Source organism: Chelonoidis abingdonii, chromosome 1, assembly GCF_003597395.2.
Source record: "Chelonoidis abingdonii isolate Lonesome George chromosome 1, CheloAbing_2.0, whole genome shotgun sequence".
NCBI classification, from domain to species: domain Eukaryota; kingdom Metazoa; phylum Chordata; order Testudines; family Testudinidae; genus Chelonoidis; species Chelonoidis abingdonii.
Window position 1 is genome coordinate 112,257,636 of NC_133769.1, and position 12,727 is coordinate 112,270,362.

Below are 12,727 nucleotides of genomic sequence, written 5' to 3' on the forward strand. Positions count from 1 at the left end.
GGTATTAATCACTTACTCTGGGTTAATTAATGAACAAAAGTGATTTTATTAAGTATAAAAAGTAGGATTTGAGTGGTTTTTAAGTAGTAATAGAGTGAACAAAGTAAGTTACCAAGCAAAATCAAACAAAACACGCAAGTTGAAGCCTAGTACATTAAGAGACCAAATACTAATAAATCTCACTCCCAGAAATGTTCCAATAAGCTTTTTTCACAGATTAGACTCCTTCCTAGTCTGGGCCCATCTTTTCCTCAGTACAGTCCTTGTTGGTTCCAGCAGGCATCTTGGGTGAAAAGTAGGGGCTTTCTCATGACTGGGAACCCTCTTTGTTCTTTCTCACCTCCTTCTATAGGTTTGGCACAAGTCAGGAATCTTCTTTCTCTGGACCTCCACCCCTAGATTTAGAAGGAAAAGCACCAGGTTTAAGATTGATTCCACCATTCTTCCTGGGCTGGCTTACAGGAACACAGAAGGTGTGCAAGTAAGCAGAGCCATTTACTAGCAAATGTCCTAGTCAATAGGAGCCATCAAGATTCTAAACCATCATCAATGGCCCACACTTTGCATAATTACAATAGAACCTCACTTATACTTTATATTTCTAGCTTCAAATACAAGAATGGTACATACATACAAATAGGATGATCACTTTCAGTAGATTATAAGCTTTGTAATGATACCTTACGAGAGACCTTTTGCATGAGGCATAATCAAATTGCATCATATTTACACTCAGAATCGTATTTCCATAAAACGTTATGGAGTGCAGCGTCACACTAGTCATTGAACTGAACTACCTGAATAAACTGAAATGAGGAATGTTCTCTTTGCTCTTGAAGAAGAAACGATTGCAGTCAAAAGATGGTATAGTCTTCAACAAACTCTTTTCTAGGTGCTTAGCTGGCGATTTATACCAGTTCGGTGATTTGACTTTCTTTAAAACCTTGGCAGCAAGCATGTACTGCTTAATATTTTTATTTTATTTAAATTACTTCAATAGATTAGGTTTTTAATATAGATTTATTTTTAAAAAGAAAAATGTAGTTGCATTTAAACAATTTTTACTATTTTTTTTTTTTTTTAATTCACCTTGTTCACGGTTCCTGCTTATGTGCTTCTACCTTGAAAGCCTTGTAGGATCCTTCATACCTGACCAAAATTGGGATATTTGGAAGTGTACTGCGTTACTATACAGCTAGCCCTTCTTGTAAAACATTCACCCCTCCTTGGCTAGAGGATGTAATCTTTTAGAGCCTTGAATGGGGGTTGTAATAAACCATTAACCATTTCACTTATAGTCATGTGATGGAGATAGGAAGTTCTTATTAACAGTAAACAAACTTGATTGCAAGTTTTTATTGGAAAATTGATATCATACATACAACAAATATATTAAACAAGGAAATGACCTTTTCTTAAAGTTTCCCGTATGAGTTCCTAACTGAAAGTTGTACTCTTTCATTTTTTGTAAATGGTAGTAAAGTCCATAGTCAAACCCTTTCTGATATTCACACCTGGGCACCTGTTTTCAGTACCGAACTCTAATGAAGCTCAAGCAGCTTTTTGTGGATTTTCTATCTATCTATTACTATTAAGATGTGATAAGATGATAAACTTTGTAAACTACTTAAACATGCGTGAGTCATTCCTATAAAACTGAATTCTCTAATTGTTTACATCAAATGTCTACTTTGGATAAAAACCTAGTATTGTTCGGATATTACTGTCTGTACGTCCCACCTTGTTTGTTTCCTAAACTGGAATGGGGTTCAACATTGACTGTGTAGACCCAGGAATTTTGTTTTTGTGAATAGCTTTTTTATTTCATTCTGTCTTCATATGATTCCATGCATGTAGTCACACTGAAATTTAATTCCACATCTGTGCTTGTTAATCTCGCTGAGGAATAGTGATAATTCAATACTGTGAATAATCCCTTTGTTACTGGTAACACCAGGGAATACCCACATGAGATTTAAAAACAAAAACAAAAAATCCCAAAATAATCTCTTGATAAATGTAGAGGAGAATAATATGCATAAGAACTAAAAAACAGTATAATTTACTTTTGGATCACACTGTTCTCTAACTCTTTTACCTGTTGTTTGGATTTGAGGTAGCAGTGTAATATTTTAAAGGGTGAGTAAGTCTTGACTCGGGTACATTTTGGATAGCAAGGAAAAGTCATAAATTGAACATATTATCACTCTAGGAGTAAATTCCCAGAGAATGGAGAAGTGAAGAGCTGAGAAGGTTTTATAAGGGATTATATTCTAGAATATTAAAATACTGTATTTTTCAAATTGCTCAGATTTGTTAATTTACTAAATCATGTTGAGAAATTTGCTATTGATGTAGTAATGTATATTTACGTGTTTCCCATACAGTACAGAATTTCTTTTCAAGAAGTCTGACGTTACTCTTAAATAGACACTTAAGTGTTTTTTAAGAAGAAACAAAATCCAAAGATATCATTGACAATACTGGAAAGTGAAATCCTTAGCTTTGTCTGGGGCCATAGTGATATGTCTTTGGACAATTAAAAGGCATGCATTTCCTGTTTCTTCTTATAACCAGACATTTGTTTGCCATACCACTATTTGGTGTAGTTTCCCATATATTTTTGTGAAAATGAAAGGGGGATTAACTTTCTGTAGACAACAAGGCTACTTTTCCATACCAGTAGGTTTGGAGCAGATCAATAACACTGATATTGAAGCTAGCTTGCTCAGACCTCAACTGTTTCCTGCCTCAGATATGTCTGTTACCCTGTGGGCTTGAAGGATTTTACTAAGTTGTCATCTGGCACCCAGGTGGACTGAAATATTTTCCACTTAGTATGTCCCCAGAGGGATAAACAGTACAAAGCGGCAACAGTGCTTGGGTTTTTGGTCAAATTCTATGCTGACTTTGGACAGCCACATCACTAGAATATAAAATTACCAGATGGGCAGTTCAAGGTTGTCAAAGAGATTGGGAACAGCAGTATGCTCAGTTGATGTTATGTCAGGTGTGAAGATTTTCTTCCCCATCTCTCGATGTTCAGTCATGATACTGTTTAGATTCAGAAAAAAATACATGGCTTACAGAAAGTTTACATGTAGCCACCTGTACTAACTGCACTAGAATCTTATTTGTTGTTCTACTTCTGATACTCAGAATTATTTTAGCTTGTTTCTATTCTGCTTTCTGTTGCTCTTCCTGTTTCACCCAAAGGGTGATACTTCGAGAGTTCAGTAGAACTAATCTCCTCTCTAACTCAGAGGAAAGTCTGATACAAGGTTTATTGGGCAAAGGATTAAATGGGAATCCTTGAGTTTAAGAGAGGTCTTTAACTAACTTGAGAGAAGCTAGGCCACTGGTCCATGGATTCCCATGTCTTACCCAGATATTTAAGTTCCAGGTGATCTTCTGTCACATGGAACAGGGAATCAAAGGAAGAAATGGGGTAACTGGCTGTCATTCTTGTCCCCCACTGTACAATTGCTGGGGATGGGCTGTTTTGAGACTTCAGCTCCCAATTCAGCAAACTATTTAATTGGTCATCAGACTTCTTGAAAGGTTTTTCCCAACAGTATTAAGTTATTCCTTTTTTTCTCTTTCTCCTTTACCCCTTGAATTTTGTGCCTTTCTCTCCCTCTTTCTGCCAGTATTTCAGTCCTCAATCTATTGATGCTTCTCTTCGATATGGCTCAGGGAATGAGACCATGTTTGGGCTTAACTGTTATCACTAGGCCTCCTCTTTTGGCTTGCTGCTTTTTCTGTTCCTGTACACAATACTTCCCTAGAAATGCCAGAATGAAATCTACGCTAACCCAATCAGTCTCACCCTGGTCCTGCTGTGCCACAGAGGAAGCACCATGTGCAGGAGAGGTACAAAGATATTTTACTTTTGTCAGATTTCATTTTTCCTCCAAATCACATTTTCTTGTTGCATATTGTTTCCTAGCTGGAGTGAAAAATGTAAAATTGACCAAGTTAGTATTTCAATCTATAACTGCATTGCAGGGAAAAATATTATATGTAGGAATGGACTTGAGTGGGGACTCAAAATTGTCGGTAAGGACGAAAATGCATGATGTCTGTAGTGTTGCAAACAATTTAAACCCTTACCCATATATTAGTCATACACACACAATCTCTTGCAAACTGAAGTGTTTTCACTGTAGTTCAAGATGGGTGCCAGTCACTTGCATAGTAACATGCAAAAAACAAATTATCCTCTACTAATTTGATATCCCACACTTACCAAATCTTTATACCACTTGGTGATCTAAAGGTGGTGCATTGTACTGTAGCCATACTGACATAACCCCATAGTGTAGATGTAGCCTACAGCAATTGAAAGGTTTTTTTGTTGTGTCAGTAACACCTTTCCTCTGAATGATGATAGCTAGGTTGATGGAAGCATTCTTCCATTGACCTAGCTGTGCCTATGCCAGGGCTTAGGCCAATATAGCTATGGGGCTCGGGGATGGATTTTTCACACCCCGGCATTCCATAGATATATCAACCTAAATTTTAACTGTATACCAGGCCTTACTCTTCTGGCTTGCAAATGTAGTGTATTCAGTGCTGGTGAGAGGCTGAGAATGTTGCCACAAAGGAAACTTACTGGAGGACTTAATTTCACACTTTACTTTGAACAATCTTGTTATCGGCTAATCAGACACGCATAACAGATTTATGTTGCTATTCCAGCCAATACTGTGAACTTTGAGTCTATATTTTGTGGCTCTTTATTTATCAGTAAAATGTTGTGAATTTGTACCACTCAGTCTATTAGGTGTATATTTAAGATTCATTCCCTTGGAAATATGTCACTAAATATTCTAACTAGGTGAGTTTCTACCCTTTGAACTCAATACCAGTGCTTAAAGTGTATGGGGGGTGTTTTCATTTTTGGATTATATGTGTGTAAAATTTCTATTTAGTTTTCTGAAGTCAGAGAGAGACAACCTTCTAGAAGCTCTCACTAGAAAATGTAGAGTTCATCCTTGTTCTGTAGAAATACTCAAATGCTTTGCAGGGTTTTTTGTCTAAAAATGCTGATACAACAGCCAAAACACAGATGGCTCAGTGGTTCAGTTTGGCAGTTTGTTTCTGGAATTATGTTCTTTAAATTGAGACAAAATACTTCAGATTGCATTTGATTAGATTTGGGCAAATTGGTTATTTGTTTGCCATTGACATTACAGCCACCAAAGTAGATCTCTATACTATACCTTACCTTTTGTTGTCATAAGCTAACAGTGGTATAATAGTGCTTAGTGCTTGTATAGCACTTTCAAAGCCTTTACAATGCTCTTTTCTTTTTTCTTTTTTTTTTTAATTTAAAGTTGAATTTTTATTTATTAGGCAATGCTTTTGGAAGGCAGGCAAGATTCACAGAGATAGGCCAAGTATTTTAACTTGTCCATTTTCTTGGGAATTCAAGGCCTTGTATTAACCAAGAAAATACCATGCCTGTTTTTCAGTCCAGGCATAAGTGTGAGGATAGTGTGGGTCTTACCTGCTTCTGACATAATAAAAATGCCTTAGACCTGAGTACTAGCACTTATACTGTTGCTACACTATGTGAACATCTGGGTGGTGGTTGTTTGCAAATAGGTATGCAATCTTCCGGTGTGGATTTACTCTAGGAGTTCCTGGCTACCAGCTCAGTCCTCAGTCACCTCAACTGTACTGCCTAGTGAAACTAATTGGAGAAAACAGGCTCTGAATCTACCCCAATAAACACTTGTTTGTATTCACCTTCTCACTGCCAAAAATAAATTTCTTGACTCTCCATATCTGAACAGTCTCCTCTCACCCCTTGTCTGCCTGCTCAGCTAATCTCTTGAGCCTGCCCTCCGGAACTCTGTCTCTTGTGGTAGAGGCTGCTACTACTTTCACTTCTGTAGGAAGAAGGAATAGAAATTAGAGAGTCTATATAAACTATTACTTCTGGGGGAATTCTGCACCACTGTGCATGTGCAGAATTCATGTCCCCTGCAGATTTCTTTGCTTCCTGAAGAAAAATGACTTTCTGACAGGGAAGAAAGGGGAAGCTGCAAGAGCAGTGTCACCTCCCCCCACCCCCCAGTAGTGCAGGTACATCATTTCAGGCACCTGGAGCAGCCAGTGGAGAGAGAAATCACCATGGGGCTGGGGACACCCCAGCCAGTTGCTCCTATCCTGCGCCAGGATCAGCTGTGAGTCTTGGCTAGAGATGGGAGAACACTGGACAACTTCTTCCCCTGCAAGGAGTGGCTGGGGTTGTGTCAGACTCACCCCCAGAAACCTTCCCCCAGCTGCAGGAAGCTGAGCATCCTCCCCTTCTTGCTCCAATTGCTCCTTACTGCGGGGGTAGGGGATCACTGTATGGGTAGCTGCTCCACCATCTGCCCAGCCTTGGTGCATCCAGACTTCCCATACCCAGACACCCCTACCAAGCCTCACCTGATACACCCAGAACCTCCATAGCTCTCCATATCCGAACCCCATCCCACTGAACCTCAACCCCTGCACCTGGAACCCCCCTGCCTTCGGACCCACACCCAGATCACCCCCCACTGAGCTCCCTGCAATCAAACCTCCATCTTGCAGAGCCCCGCCACTCTGAGCCCCCCATGCCACTGACCCTCAACTAGCTTCACACAGACCCCCACCCCACCAAGCCCCACTCTCCAAGAACCCAGACACCCCCAACCACTTGAACCTGGAAGGCTCTGCACCTGGAACCTGCCCACGACAAGCCTCTGCGTCCAGAACCCCCTCCCCCAACTATCCCCTCTCTCTGTGCTGTGTCAGGGTTGGGTGCAGCCTTACTGCTGAGTCCATGTCTAGGGTGATCTTCCACCTCCATGTAGCCAGTGGCCTGAGCTCCCCACTGCCATGCTGGAGCCTCCACATTTATTTATTGACAAAACTTGAATTTTTTTGGCACAGAATCCACTAGGGAGTAAAAGTATGTCTCAAGCCATAGGTGGAGGAGGGAAGGAGCACCTGGGTAGAAGAGGAAGTAAGCAGGGGTGGAGGGGACCGACCTCCTGTATTACTTGTAGTTCTTTCTTTCTACTCCAACTAAAAACTGAGTTGATCTTGTCAGTATCATTGCTTCCTTCCTTGCCTTGCTCCACTCCACCCACAAGACACAAGAATCAGAGATCAATGAAAATTGACTAGACTAGCGAGTTTCTATTCTGTTGTAGCTTGTGGAACCACTGAGCAGCAACACAAACAATAGATATTTTTAAAATGCAGACTTAAACCATATCTACAACTACAGGTGCTACAGCAGTACAACTATAGCATCATAGCTATGCTGGTGTTGTACGATAGTGTAGATCAGTGGTACGCGAACTTTTCCAGTTGTGCCGCCACTCCATACCATAAACCAAATCTGTCCATGCCCCTCTCTATTACTGCACAGTCAAGGCTGCCCCCAGCTCTGCTACTGAGAGAGAGCGGGACTGGGGCCTTAACGGGGTTGGGGGAGGAGCTGATCTAGGAGTGGGGCTGGAAGCATGGTGCTCCCTCCCCATGTTTTTCCACCCCCCTCACCCCCCAAGGGTGCTGGCCCAGGCCTGGAGGCAGAGCAGGCCTGGGGGCTGAATGGGGTTGGAGGAGGATCAAGGCTGGGGGCAGAGGTGGTCTGAGGGCGGAGTAGGGCTGGAAGCATGGTGCTCCTTCTCCATCCCCCATGTGAGTGGCCCAGGCCCCACTGCAGGTTTTAGGGGGGCATGCATCACAATTTGGGGACCACTGGTGTAGATACACACTACTGTAATAGAAAAGTTTTTTCTGTAACTGTAGTAAGTCTATGTTCCTGAATGATGGTAGCTAGGTTGATGGAAATATTATTCCATTGACTTAGCTGCACTTAAACTGCAAGTTTAGGTCAGGTTGGCACTGGTGCTTAGGGGTGTGGATTTGTTCCCATGACTCAAGGTCATCTTTTCCTAGACATCACTCTACTCTGAATCCCTATCAGAGTGCTGACACCAGTAACGGAGGCATCTTATCCCTCCAGAATCTGACCCTCCTCTTACAGATGTTCAGCAGAAACGGAGCGGATGGACTCTATAATAACTGGAGATATACCTATCTCCTAGAACTGGAAGAGACCTTGAAAGGTCATCGAGTCCAGCCCCCTGCCTTCACTAGCAGGACAAGTACTGATTTTTGCCCCAGATCCCTAAGTGGCCCCCTCAAGGATTGAACTCGCAACCCTGGGTTTAGCAGGCCAATGCTCAAACCACTGAGCTAGCCCTCCCCAGCTCAGTACCTCCTCTCAACACTTACTCTACACCAGATGAGGGCACTGTCTTGGAACCATCCTCCCCAGTACTGGATGTTATAAAATGTACCAGGAATTTATGAAAAGGTAGCCACTTCTATACATATTCAGATTGAACTGGTCCAGGATAATCCATGCATATTAGTGGATATTTTGCATTCTGCGGGACATACTAGAGTGGCTCTGCCTATTAAAGAGGCCACTTAATCCATGAAAATTCTTTAGCAAACTCCCTATTCTGACACCCACAGGACATGAGTTTTTTATTCACATTTGTGAATGCTGTGTAGGTGACAGATCCCATTTTTAGACAAAATTGATTTATTCTTTTGTAGCTGGCATGTGTGACCCCCTTGGTATGGGGCGAGGAGCCTACCAATATCCTACAATAAAACAAAGCTAAGACACCAGATGTACCCTCTACTCTCATCCACGCTTCACCATTCCTGCACCCGCTGTACACTGCAGACTGGCTGCACCACATTTTCAACATACAAAATTCCACATTTGCTGCTACTCCACTCAAAGTCTAAATTTGTCATCAGTAAATGTCTTTGTTTCACTCATGCTCGGTCAAGGGGGAATATATGATTTGTAGTTCTTTGAAATGCTAATAGAAACGATCATAAGATGTGTATATATACCGTATGTGATACAGCATGGCCAGAGGGCAGCAGGAGAGGGTTAGAAGGGAGCCTTATTCCCTGTAAGGGGGAGAAAGTTTGCTATAGATTAACTAGAGCACCTGAAGCCAATTAGAGCACCTGCAGTCAGTCACATGATAAAACCTCCTGCTTCAATCAGACAGTGTGGGAGCTGGCGCAGAAAGGATTGTATTGGAGCAGAGAAGATTGGTGTTGGAACAGAGAACAGTTTGAAGGGAAAGAGAGGAAAGTTTGGAGGAGTGCTGCAGTGGGCCAAGAAGTCCAAGACCCTAGGTAAGGGGCACCTTGCTTGTGCAGAGGGAGGGCAGGAAGCTCCCCCACAAGCTGAAGGGCAGGAGAGGGAAGTAGCCCAGGAAAGGAACCACCAGTTCAAGTGGTTCACCACTATCCTCAGGGCTGGGACCTGGAGTAGAGGGCGAGCCCAGGTCCCTCCCTCTCCACTCTCCTCCTCAAGGACACTAGTGGGGCAATTAATATTCCAATTCAGGGGCAAAAAATGGTGCCTTGACCCCCCCCCCCCCAAAGAAGAGAGAGAGTGAGACCCATCATAATAGTGCCGGCAATTTGCCACACATAATATATTGCATAAAACCAACTAATGTATAACTAGTAATTCAGAGAAATGGCAGAAGAAAAACATTTTGATATCACCTGTAGCTTTAATTTATTTCTTATAGTTCCTGTTGGACAAGTGCACCCTAATCAAAGGTTTAAAATACTTGGGGTTTCTTAGCTTTTACATTAGAGATCTCAAAGGTTTTAGGTGCCAATTTTAAAATCAAATGTCCAAAGTTCATCCAATATTTACCAAATATTACTGCCCCTTGGCCTTCTTGATACAGTCACCAGTTGAGTGGAAAAGGAGTTGGAGTTGGAAATACATTTCAATTGCAGTGTTTAGCACTGAAAGCTTTCCTTGAAATTTTACTTCAGGGAATATCTAACTGATTAAACAGAGATCTGTGGAGAAGATTTAAAATAAATTCTCTAATCTTGATTGGGAATTTTTGGGAGAAGTATAAATTGGAATTTATTACCCAGTTTATTTCCTCTCAAATTCCTTTCTGTAGGGAAGTCGTTTAAATTAAGAAAAAAAAAACCTGTTCTTACTGAGTGTAAATCAGTGAAGTCATATTACTTTCCTTGAAGGGACTAGTCTATCCAGTAATCTAAATCATGCCCTTCCTGTCACCAGGCATCTTGTTGCATCTGATGGTATTAGTGAGAAATGGAAGAGGTGGTATGTGGAGGTGAAGTTACACTGCTTTTTAGGATTTGAACAGGCAATCCAGAATCCAAAAAATATATCCTTTAATTACTTCAGGTGGGGTTGGATGTTGGTGTTAAAACATTTCTTTACAGTTTTATTCAAGATCACAGCTTCCAAATAAACAGTCTTTTAGTTGCATCTTGGTGACTTTTAAAGGGCACTGAGCCAAAATGGAAAGATATTAGTCTAGTGTGGTTTAGTAGGCTAACAGGAAAATAATGAGCTTTTAAATTATCACTTACTTGTGTGACTTGGAATTTATAATTTATCACTAAACTTACTCATTGTGCCTTCTTAATAGGCTGATGTCATAGTGAATTGTAGGGACAAAGACAGTAAAATCTAATTCACTTCTACAATTTGAGCTGCAAAAGAATTGAAGAGTTAAATTAAATGATTGGACTTAATCAGAAAATTATTCAAGCGCAGATACTACAAGCGTGTCCTGGGAGCTTTTCAAATGAAAATAATGGGGGCTGGAATAATAAATTCCCGAACTGCCTAGTACAGTTCAGAACTTTGTCCAAAGCTAAAATCTCAGCCTAACCTGACTTATTTTCCCCCTCAGGGATGTATTATTAAACGGTTTTAATAACCAAACTGTTGGCCACATTTTTGTCAATGAATAAACAATCTGAAATATATTTTGATGATTGCCACATTCCAGAAACCTGCTGACTGTTGTTCTCAAAGAATGGAGAACTCTAAAATGAGGCCTGTTAATTTTGAAAAATGGGAATGATTGTTGAAAGAACTTGATTTGTGGTTAAGTTTTGAACTGAGGCTTTCAGGAGTCCTGTCGGGGAAAGGAGGGGCACAATGAAGGACAGAGGACTTCACCTATAAAAAATGTTCAATATTAATATAATTTTAAAAGGTTACCAAGGTTTTAATAACCTTATTTTGACAAGTTGCTTATGAAGTTCTCCTAATTCTTGTATCAGAAGAACAGTTTTACTCAGAACTTTTTCCAGTGGGTTTACCAATTTCTCTGAAAAGTGTATGAATATATAAAAGGAGCAGATCTGATTAAGGTGAGTAATGTGTTGACATTGGTGAGTGGTTTTATTTCTATTTTTTGTGCATCAACAAAATTGTGTAGTGCATTTGAGTTGGTTATACTTGTGTATAAATCATCAATAAATATGAAGGTAGAGACGCGTCAATATGCAGCAGGTTGTTACAAATTGAGGGTGTGGTACAACAATATACAATTTGTGCTACCATTGATAGTTAAATTGATGTGGGTAATATCAGCTCTAATCTAGTGTTCGCCCACGAAGTGGAGTTATTGAATTATTTGTTCCTGGTTAACTACATGGGTAGAAGTTTTCATTCCAGTAGAAGTGTCTTATCCCAAATTAGCCTCTTCCAGAGTTACTCCAAATACAAAGTTACTACCAAAAATACAAAGGCATTCACTACATTGTTTTATAAGGGAATGGGGGAGAGAGAGAGAGAGGTGAATGGGGAGAACTTAACTTTCTCTGTTTTGGAGGATCCTAGTTATTTGCATACCTTTGACCATGAATATTTATGCTGAGCTAGACAAAACTGGCAGCAGTGTGGCTAATTTGTATTAACTATAGAACTTACTAAGCCCTTGACATATCCAGTGTAATGATTATCCATGAAGCTAGTTGCCTAAACTTTCCAAGGGAAAGATAAGGGAGGAGAAAATATTCTTGTCTTGTACTTTGTTTATGGATAAAGTAAGAGTGCACTTTATACTCAATAATCAGTTTAGAGTGCCTGAAGATACATGTGTCCAGAATACTCCAGCTGTAATTATGGCACAGCATCAGGTGAGGTTGCAACTGGTTCCATTACAAGCCCAATTTGGCCGCCTTTTAAAATTTACAAATTCTGTTGGCCTTAAAATGGGCAAACTGGGACAGAAGTAGAACTTGTCTTGCCAAATTTGCTTGGAATTTGGTAAAAGGGTTCAGAAATAACTCTCTAAAAATAGTTTGTTTCAGACAACTCTTTTGTTTGCCACTCTGTAACCAAAACTGCCCAAGAGTGAGAATTTTGTTTGCTGGACTCCCCATAAATGGAAGTCAATGTACAGAACCAACGTTTTAGTTAATATGTGCGTTCGTGCATTTAAATACAGCTTCAAAGTAGTGACAAAGCAATGTTTAACTTGACCTCTGGAACTCCCAGGCCAGTGTGGTGGTGGTGATGAGGTTCAGCAGCCTTCTGCTGGAAGCGGAGCAAGTTGGGGCATGCTTTTGTGAACTTCATGAGATTTGCATGGTGGGAGTAGAGACTGGCAGGGAATTTTGATGGAACCTTGAATTGCTGCTGCTTTTGAAGTATCTTTTTGTGAACACCTGAGGGACATTTGTAGAAAGGCTGTAAAAACCAGCATCTTCCCTCAAGTGCTAAATTCATTTGCACGCTGATTCACTTAACACATGGTACCTGTCAGTGTTTAGAGTCTAAAGTTTTCAGTTGTTGCTAGGTGACAATGACCTGGTTTTATTTTGGATGGTGTATATTGACTGA

General features: G+C 40.6%; 1 protein-coding gene across 1 annotated transcript in view; it reads left to right on the forward strand.

Moving 5' to 3' along the window:
• MTPN (myotrophin) overlaps window positions 1-12,727 on the forward strand; it is a 64,868-nt gene that overhangs the window by 12,897 nt on the left and 39,244 nt on the right. The window lies entirely within an intron of this gene.